At 44.5% G+C, this 9,045-nt stretch overlaps 1 long non-coding RNA gene across 1 annotated transcript in view; it reads left to right on the forward strand.

Annotated features, from left to right (window-relative positions):
* The window catches only part of LOC308577873, a 418,515-nt gene extending 409,675 nt beyond the window's left edge, over positions 1-8,840 (forward strand). Inside the window, exon 2 of the long non-coding RNA XR_014003740.1 lies at positions 8,622-8,840. This is a non-coding gene — a long non-coding RNA (uncharacterized lncRNA). The remainder of the gene's footprint in view (positions 1-8,621) is intronic.
* Positions 8,841-9,045: the final 205 nt, after the last annotated feature.

The following is a 9,045-nucleotide window of genomic DNA, read 5'->3' on the forward strand; positions in this document are numbered from 1 at the left end:
TCTTCACAATCTCCTGGTCTCTAAACAAGTAGTTATTCATTCTCCATCTGAAGGATCCAGCTGGTGTAAGTCTCAAGTCCATTTTCAAAGCATTATGGTCGGAGCAGGTTTTAGGGCAGGTCTCAATTTTTTTTGTCTTAGGTGCCAGTCCTCTTGATATCCAGATTTGGTCGATTCTTGACCATGATAGATGGGCCTCAGAGAAGAAAGTTCCCTCCATGCCTAGAGGGTTCTTTGTCCTCCAAATGTCAATCAGATCCATATTGTCTGTAAGCTCAAAAAAGGTCTTTGGAAGTCTGCCATCCTTGTTCAAGTTTTGGTTTTGTGACTTATCCATGTAAGTAGAGACTACCCCATTCATATCTCCCATCAAGATGATGTTGGTGTAGTCAATATGATCCAGCATTGTCTCGTGCAGTCTCTTGTAAAATTCCGATTTCCCATCATTTGGTGCATATATTCCAACTATCAAAAATTTTTCTCCTTGTGATTGTATTTCAATCGCCAAAATTCTTCCTTGTTCATCTTTAAATACCAATTTTGGTGCCAGGTTCTCCTTTGCATAAATCACTACTCCTCTTTTTTTAACCTTGTCTGATGAAATAAACTCTTGGCCTAGTTTCTTGTTGATTAACACTCTCCTGTGGAGTCCCCTAATTCTAAAAGATGCGTATAACTTCGCGCGCCGCTGCCCTGCAAACTCTGATAAGAAGTCGTCTATCAATATCTGTTTCATATAGTTTTTGCCATAATTTGTCCCTACAGATTGAATCAAAAGCGGATGTGAGATCTACAAAAGCCACAAAAAGTTTGCTCTTATGTACCTTTGTATACTTCTCTATCATTGTCTGTAATACCAAACAATGGCCTGTTGTACTATGGCCCTTTCTAAACCCTGCCTGTTCCGGATTAAGCAAGTTAGAGTGGTCAGCCCAGTCAACCAGTTTATTTAGCAGGTATCGAGTATAAAGTTTATACACAATGTCCGGGAGACTTATGGGGCGATAGTTTGAGGGGTCTTGGGGGTCTCCCTTCTTATAGATGGGGGCTACCAGGCTCAGTTTCCAGTTTTCTGGGATTTTGCATGTATCATTTATTGCTGTAAAAAGTTGGGCCAAAATAGCAGCCCACCACTAGGCATTTAATTTAAGCACCTCAGGAGGAATCATATCTTCACCGGGAGCTTTGCCATTCTTGAGTGTTTTAATTAGCTGTAAACATTCTGATTTGGTAACAGGATCCCAGCCCATTAATAGATCGTTTTTAAGAGGAGGAAACTGGCTCGGTTTAGCAATGTTTGGAGCTGTATATAGCCGGGGAAAATGTTGGTACCATAAGTTAGATGAAATACTGTTGGTTACAATTTTCCCTTTGGGTGAAACTCCCTGAGCAATTATTTCCCAGAACTTTTTGTCGTCCCACAATTTGATCGCTTTGTCAAGTGCCTCCCATTGTTCCTTTCTGTAGAGGGATTTCTTAAATTTTAGAGTATTTTTATAATGAGAACGCCACCTGTGCAGGTTTTCCACTGAGGACAGGGTCCCTTCCTGTTTTACCTTATTTTGTAATTTCCTAAGCAAAGATCTTAGATTCCTACAGTCTTTGTTGAACCAGGCCCTCGAGTTGTTTTGTTGTTTGGGAGGGTTGGAATTCGTGAGTAGTGGGAAGAGCGACTCTGAGACCTGCTGAAATGTTGAAAAGGGGTCAGAATTAGATGAGATACACTGGTCTCTCAAGGCCAGTAAGTCTGATGAATGCAGGTGTAGTTTGATTTTAGATTCCAGGTCGCTGTTCCATTTACGCCTACGAAGGGCCAGAGTTGGAGGTGGGTCTGCACAGTGATTGCGGTATTGCGGATCCTCCAAACCACGGGGAATTAGTGAAACTGATATAGGAAGATGATCACTCTCAATTCTATTGAAAGTCCTGAAGCCCTGTGACCTCTCCAAGAGTTTTGGGGAGACCAGGATATAATCAATAACGCTCGCACCTCTAGGTCCAAGAAAAGAAAAGAAACCCCCTGACCTGTCCATATGGGTACCATGCAAATTATACAAATTATGTTTGAAGGCAGTCTCCATTAATGTAATGCCTGCCTTATTCAAGACCTTATCGTCAGAGGACCAGGGAATAAACCAATCTGCCTCTGGCAGGAACTGGGATTTAGAGCAGTACGTATTAATGTCATTTCCTATCCTGGCGTTGAAATCACCTGCCAGCAGGATATCCATGCCAGGGAATTCTAATTCAGCCTTCTCCAAACATAGCTCTAAATCTTCCCAGATTTGTAACGACTGGGGAGGGGTGCCTATGGGAGGGATATATATATTAAAGCAAAGGAAATCTCCTCCTTCACTGCTAGAAATAAGTAAGATTTGTAAATTGTTGCTCTTCACCCACTGCTGTTGCCGGGCCTTGCACTTTAGCTTGGTAGAAACAAAAGTGACTAAACCACCACTAGGTCGGCCTCGGGAATTTGGTTTTATCGCAGGGGTAGCAAAGGCTTCGTATCCCTGTAAAGAAGGGACATGGAGATCTAGACACCATGTCTCCTGTAGACATATAATCTGAAATTTTGTAAGGAAATCCAGAAGGTCGACATCACCCTGCTTAGATAGCCATCCCGCCACATTCCAAGAAAGGATGTGGAAATAGGGTGATGGTGGAAATAGTGGCAGTCAATCTCTTTTCCGGTGGTTTGAGGCTCCTGAGCTGGGCTCCTCCTCTTTCTGCCCTGCTTGGTGGTTCCAGGTTTGAGGTCGCTGGTCCCTAGGTAGGTGTGATAGCTTTAACTGAGGGGCCAATAGGTTGATTTGGCCCAGAGGATCTTCGATGACACTGTTACAAATATCATGTTGTTCAGCTGATATATCATGATGTTCAGCTGGTTTTTGCAGAGCAAGGGTTTTGCAGACCCGTATAGGCTGTACAGGTAGCAGGTCAACAGCTGCATCTTGCGTCGGTACTGCTAGCGGGTCAAAATTTGACAAAAGCTGTGGATCTTGATTGCGTATTGGGCTTAGAATAATGGAAGCCTCCAATTCCGGCATCGAGGCATATTTCTCCCCTAGTCCTCTCCCCTAGCATGGAAGACGAAGAGCAGACTCCATTTGAGGATCTCTCCCTCATTACAGTCGATCAGGTATATGAAAACGAGCAGCAAAGTCAGTCCTCAGGGAATGTGCAGGCGACCTTGGAACGGACAGCTCACGGAAGAACCCCGACCAAACCTAAGAGGAGGCGTGTAGTGGTGATAGGGGATTCCCTACTGAGGGGAACAGAAGCAGTGATCTGTGGGCCTGACAAGATGTCTCGGGAAGTGTGCTGTCTCCCCGGGGCTAAGATCCAAGATGTAACTGAACGACTGCAAGGAATCATAAAACCCACTGACGAATACCCCTTCCTCTTGGTTCATGTGGGAACCAATGACACTGCAAGCAATAGCCTCCAGAAGATCAAAAGAGACTACGAGGCTCTCGGCAGGAAATTGAAGCAACTAAATGCACAAATTGTCATCTCATCTCTCCTCCCAGTTGAACGACGTGGCCCAGGGAGAGAGGGAAAAATAGTGGAAGTGAACAGCTGGCTTCGCAAATGGTGTAAACAGGAACGGTTTGGATTCTTAGATCACGGACTGCAGTTTCTTGAAGATGGACTTCTGGCAAGTGATGGGCTGCACCTCACAACGGTTGGGAGAAATGTTTTTGCCAAAAATCTCAGAAACCTCATCAGGAGGGCTTTAAACTGACTAATGTGGGAGAGGGAGACAGTGCTCCTGAAGGTAGGAGTCTATCAATTGATGAAGATGATCATCCAAATGTCATAGACCAAATGGAGCAAACAGCACGCAGACCTAGTGGTGGGAGGAAAAAATCCTTAAATAAGAGACACGGGGGAATGATTAATGGACTTCAATGTCTGTACACTAATGCGCAAAGCATGGGAAATAAACAAGATGAGCTTGAGCTCTTGGTACAGCAAAATACATATGACATAATAGGCATCACTGAAACCTGGTGGGATAAGTCCCACGATTGGAATGTAATAATGGGGGGATACAATCTATTTCAGAGAAACAGACCAGACAAGAAAGGAGGAGGAGTGGCGTTATATGTCAGGGATGTGTATACCTGTGAAGAGATCCAAGATTTAGAACCTCAAAGCCAAAGTGAGAGCATTTGGGTCAAAATTAAGGGAGAGAAGAATAACAGAGATCTCATTGTGGGAGTTTACTATAGATCCCCAAGCCAAACGGAGGACATAGATGATGCCTTCCTGGAACAGATGGCCAAGCATGCAAAAGGAAGGGAGATAGTAGTAATGGGGGACTTCAATTACCCGGATATTTGTTGGATGTCAAACTCAGCCAAGAGCATAAGGTCAAACAGATTCCTCACTGGCCTTGCAGACAACTTCATTGTCCAGAAAGTGGGAGAAGCAACAAGAGGAACAGCCATTTTAGATCTGGTCCTAACCAATATTGATGACCTGGTTAGTGGGGTAGAAGTGGAAGGATCATTAGGCGCGAGTGATCATGCTCTTCTGAAGTTTACTATACAGCGGAAAGGAGCAGCCAAGCATACTAGGACTCAATTTCTTGACTTTAAGAAAGCCGACTTCATAAAACTTAGGGAAGTGCTGGGTGAGATCCCATGGACAGTAATACTAAAAGGAAAGGGAGTTCATGATGGCTGGGAGTTTGTTAAGAGGGAGATACTAAAAGCACAACGTCAGGCAATACCAATGAGACGGAAACATGGAAGGTGCTTAAAGAAGCCAGGGTGGCTATCTAAAGAACTTTTAACTGAGTTAAGATTAAAAAAGGATGTGTACAAAAAATGGAAAAGGGGGGAAACCACCAAAGAGGAATTCAAACAAATAGCCAGCACGTGTAGACACAAAGTCAGAAAAGCAAAAGCACAGAATGAACTCAGGCTGGCTAGAGAGGTTAAAAGCAACAAAAAAGGCTTTTATGGGTATGTTCGTAGCAAAAGGAAGAACAAAGAAACAGTGGGGTCACTCAGAGGAGAAGATGGTGAAATGCAAACAGGGGACACAGAAAGGGCTGAACTCCTCAATGCCTTCTTTGCCTCAGTCTTCTCCGATAAAGAAAACAATGCCCGACCTGAAGAATTTGGAGCAAATGATTCAGCAAAGGAAACACAGCCCAGAATAACTAAGGAGATAGTACAAGAATACTTGGCTAGTTTAGATGTATTCAAGTCTCCAGGGCCAGATGAACTGCATCCAAGAGTATTAAAAGAACTGGCAGATGTGATCTCAGAACCACTGGCAGTCATCTTTGAGAATTCCTGGAGAACAGGCGAAGTCCCGGCAGACTGGAGGAGGGCAAATGTTGTCCCTATTTTCAAAAAGGGGAAAAGAGAGGACCCAAATAATTACCGCCCAGTCAGTCTGACATCAATACCTGGGAAGATTCTGGAGCAGATCATGAAGCAAACAGTCTGTGAGCACCTAGAAAGGAATGCTGTGATCACCAATAGTCAGCATGGATTTCTGAAAAATAAGTCATGTCAGACTAACCTGATCTCGTTTTTTGACAGAATTACAAGCTTGGTAGATGAAGGGAACGCAGTGGATGTAGCCTACCTTGATTTCAGCAAGGCATTCGACAAGGTGCCCCATGATATTCTTGTAAAGAAGCTGGTAAAATGCGGTCTTGACTGTGCTACCACTCAGTGGATTTGTAACTGGCTGACTGACCGAACCCAAAGGGTGCTCATCAATGGTTCCTCTTCATCCTGGAGAAGAGTGACTAGTGGGGTGCCACAGGGTTCTGTCTTGGGCCTGGTCTTATTCAACATCTTTATCAACGACTTGGATGATGGACTCAAGGGCATCCTGATCAAATTTGCAGATGACACCAAACTGGGAGGGGTGGCTAACACCCCAGAGGACAGGATCACACTTCAAAATGATCTTGACAGATTAGAGAACTGGGCAAAAACAAACAAGATGAATTTTAACAGGGAGAAATGTAAAGTATTGCACTTGGGCAAAAAAAATGAGAGGCACAAATACAAGATGAGGGACACCTGGCTTGAGAGCAGTACATGTGAAAAGGATCTAGGAGTCTTGGTTGACCATAAACTTGACATGAGCCAACAGTGTGACACGGCAGCTAAAAAAGCCAATGCAATTCTGGGCTGCATCAATAGGAGTATAGCATCTAGATCAAGGGAAGTAATAGTGCCACTGTATTCTGCTCTGGTCAGACCTCACCTGGAGTACTGTGTCCAGTTCTGGGCACCACAATTCAAGAAGGACACTGACAAACTGGAACGTGTCCAGAGGAGGGCAACCAAAATGGTCAAAGGCCTGGAAACGATGCCTTATGAGGAACGGCTAAGGGAGCTGGGCATGTTTAGCCTGGAGAAGAGGAGGTTAAGGGGTGATATGATAGCCATGTTCAAATATATAAAAGGATGTCACATAGAGGAGGGAGAAAGGTTGTTTTCTGCTGCTCCAGAGAAGCGGATACGGACCAATGGATCCAAACTACAAGAAAGAAGATTCCACCTAAACATTAGGAAGAACTTCCTGACAGTAAGAGCTGTTCGACAGTGGAATTTGCTTCCAAGGAGTGTGGTGGAGTCTCCTTCTTTGGAGGTCTTTAAGCAGAGGCTTGAAAACCATATGTCAGGAGTGCTCTGATGGTGTTTCCTGCTTGGCAGGGGGTTGGACTCGATGGCCCTTGTGGTCTCTTCCAGCTCTATGATTCTATGATTCTACAACCCTGATGGTCCCAGACAGAAGACAATCAAGATCACAAGAACTTGCATATGGGAGTGGATTTGGCACAGACTGGAACAAAGGACAATAATCAGCTCTTCCCTCTGGGGGCAGGAAACTGCAAAGTCCCCTCTGTCACCTGGAAAATGACTCATGGGGAGGGGGAGAAGGGAACCAGCCAGGTGACAGGACACTCAGGTTACCACCACCACCCCTCCCTCAACCCCTCCTTTCTGTGATGTATGCATGATGTTTCTGGGGGTGGGCTTGACCTACAGGATGAGAATTTCAAAAGTTTTTATAAGGCCTTGCACACCATTTTTCTGTGTCTTTTCTCTCTCTTGCAAGTGAGGGGAACACCCTGTTGCAACAGTTCAATAAAGGCCAACCCTACAGGCTGCTGTTTTGCTCCAAGTTATCCTGGTTGGTGTCTTTTTTTGTCCAAGGGAGCCCTCAGATTTTTCCGGTAACAGTTTGGCGACCATGCTCAGGGACACTTGGTCCTCCTGTGAAGGTGAGGGGGGAGATGGAGGGGATCGGGTGCCACTGGGCAACCTTAGCCCAGGGATCCCCTTTTCCTCTCCCTACCTCCTCTTTGCGGGCGGTAATCAATCGTCACCAAAAGCCCAGCCAGGGGGAGCAAAGGCAAGGTCAAGCTGGCTAAAGAGAAAGGATCCCGGGATCCACGAGGGACATCTACGAATGTGAGTATGGTTTGAAGTTAATACATTGGGAGGGGGTGGGAAAGTAACGTCTCCATGACAGCTGGGCTTTTCTTCTTTCCATCTCTGACGTCTTCCCTCAGAGTCGCCTGGAAGCGTCCTAAACTCTTTCTCTCCTTTTCTCTTTCCCGATTTCCCTCTCGGAGCCTGACCGGGGAAACCGTGGAAAGTCTCCTTTCCTCTTTCCCCCACGTCTTCCCTCGGAGTATTAGTCTTGTAAGCAGCGCTGAATAAATTCCGAATCCGTGGTTTTTACCGGGTTAGAGAGACCCGTGGTTTCCAGGCTAGTGCCTGTGGTTTTCTGGTAGGCAGGGATTGCCTTTTAGTTGAAGAAAAAAAAAAATCAAGTACTGATAGAATATTCTTCTCTCTACCCCCCCCCCCTTCTCTGTCCCTTTCTTGTGCTTGTTTTTCTATCTCCTAGTGTAATCTACTGAGCAACCCCCCCTCAGTATTAGAGGGAAAATGGGAGCTCACTCTTCTAAACACCCTAGCTGGACTCCTCCTGGCAACAAAGCTTCCATGAAGCCTTTTTGCCCCAGAGAGGATTCTGATACGCCCCTCCAGTTTGTCATCTGCAACTGGGAAAAATAAAATGAAATAAAATAAAGGGGCAAAATGGTCTTTCCAAGTACAAATTGCGAGACCGTTGTAACTTTTAGTGGGTGGCTTAGGCCCACCACCTGGAACCCAGGGCACAGCGGCCACCTCAGAGATCCTTCAACAAAATCAGGGTGTGAACCCTTAGGGAGAGCTGAACACATCAAATTTGTGTTGTTAAACTATAAACTATAACCTAAAGCTAGAATGTGAAACCGTAAACTTAATGGTGCTCAGAAGGCAGTAGATATAATAACAGCCCAGCCTGAGAGCCCACGCATTAGAGATCTTAGTTTCTCTAAAAAAAATGAATAAGAGATGTACTCAAAGATTTAGAAATATTTAAAGGGTTTGTGTTTACATTGGCTTTGGCATCCACAGACTGTTCTTAAATGCACATAGTTTTAAAATTGCAAGCTTGCTTCAAAATTTTTAAATATAAGGGCCTTAGCAATCTTAAACAGGACAAAAATGAGAATGAAGCGTGCAAATGTTTGTTATTTGAGAGAGGCTCCAAAGAGTCTTCCTCCGAGTAGCTTAAGTGAGGATTATGATTTTAAGTTGATGGTAAATGATGTTTTGTTGCAACTTTTGAGTTTGTGAGCCTACATCCGTGTTCCAGTCTTTTTTTCCAGTATTTTGAAATGTGCTGTGAAGAAACTAATGTTTCTGCTGCAAAAGCCTAGTTGAGCCAACTGCTCTCTCAAGCTAATATGCAGTGTACGTATTTCATTAAGCATATGCCTATGAAAATATGGTGTTCCTTCTAAGAAAATTGTTATTAAAAGGGAGAAGCTTCCATAGCCAGCAATTGTCTATCTGAGCCCTGATACCAGCCTCTATAAGACTTCCTGGCCTCTTTTCTTGGAAAATGCCCCCCCCCCTTGTATCAGTCTCTTTCAGTTTTTTCCCCCTTCTTACTTCTGTGCCAGGTAAATTTACTCCTGAGTAAGCTTCCTTTAAAAGGAAA

The sequence above is a fragment of the Podarcis bocagei genome (assembly GCF_964188305.1).
Source record: "Podarcis bocagei genome assembly, chromosome: W".
NCBI lineage: Eukaryota > Metazoa > Chordata > Lepidosauria > Squamata > Lacertidae > Podarcis > Podarcis bocagei.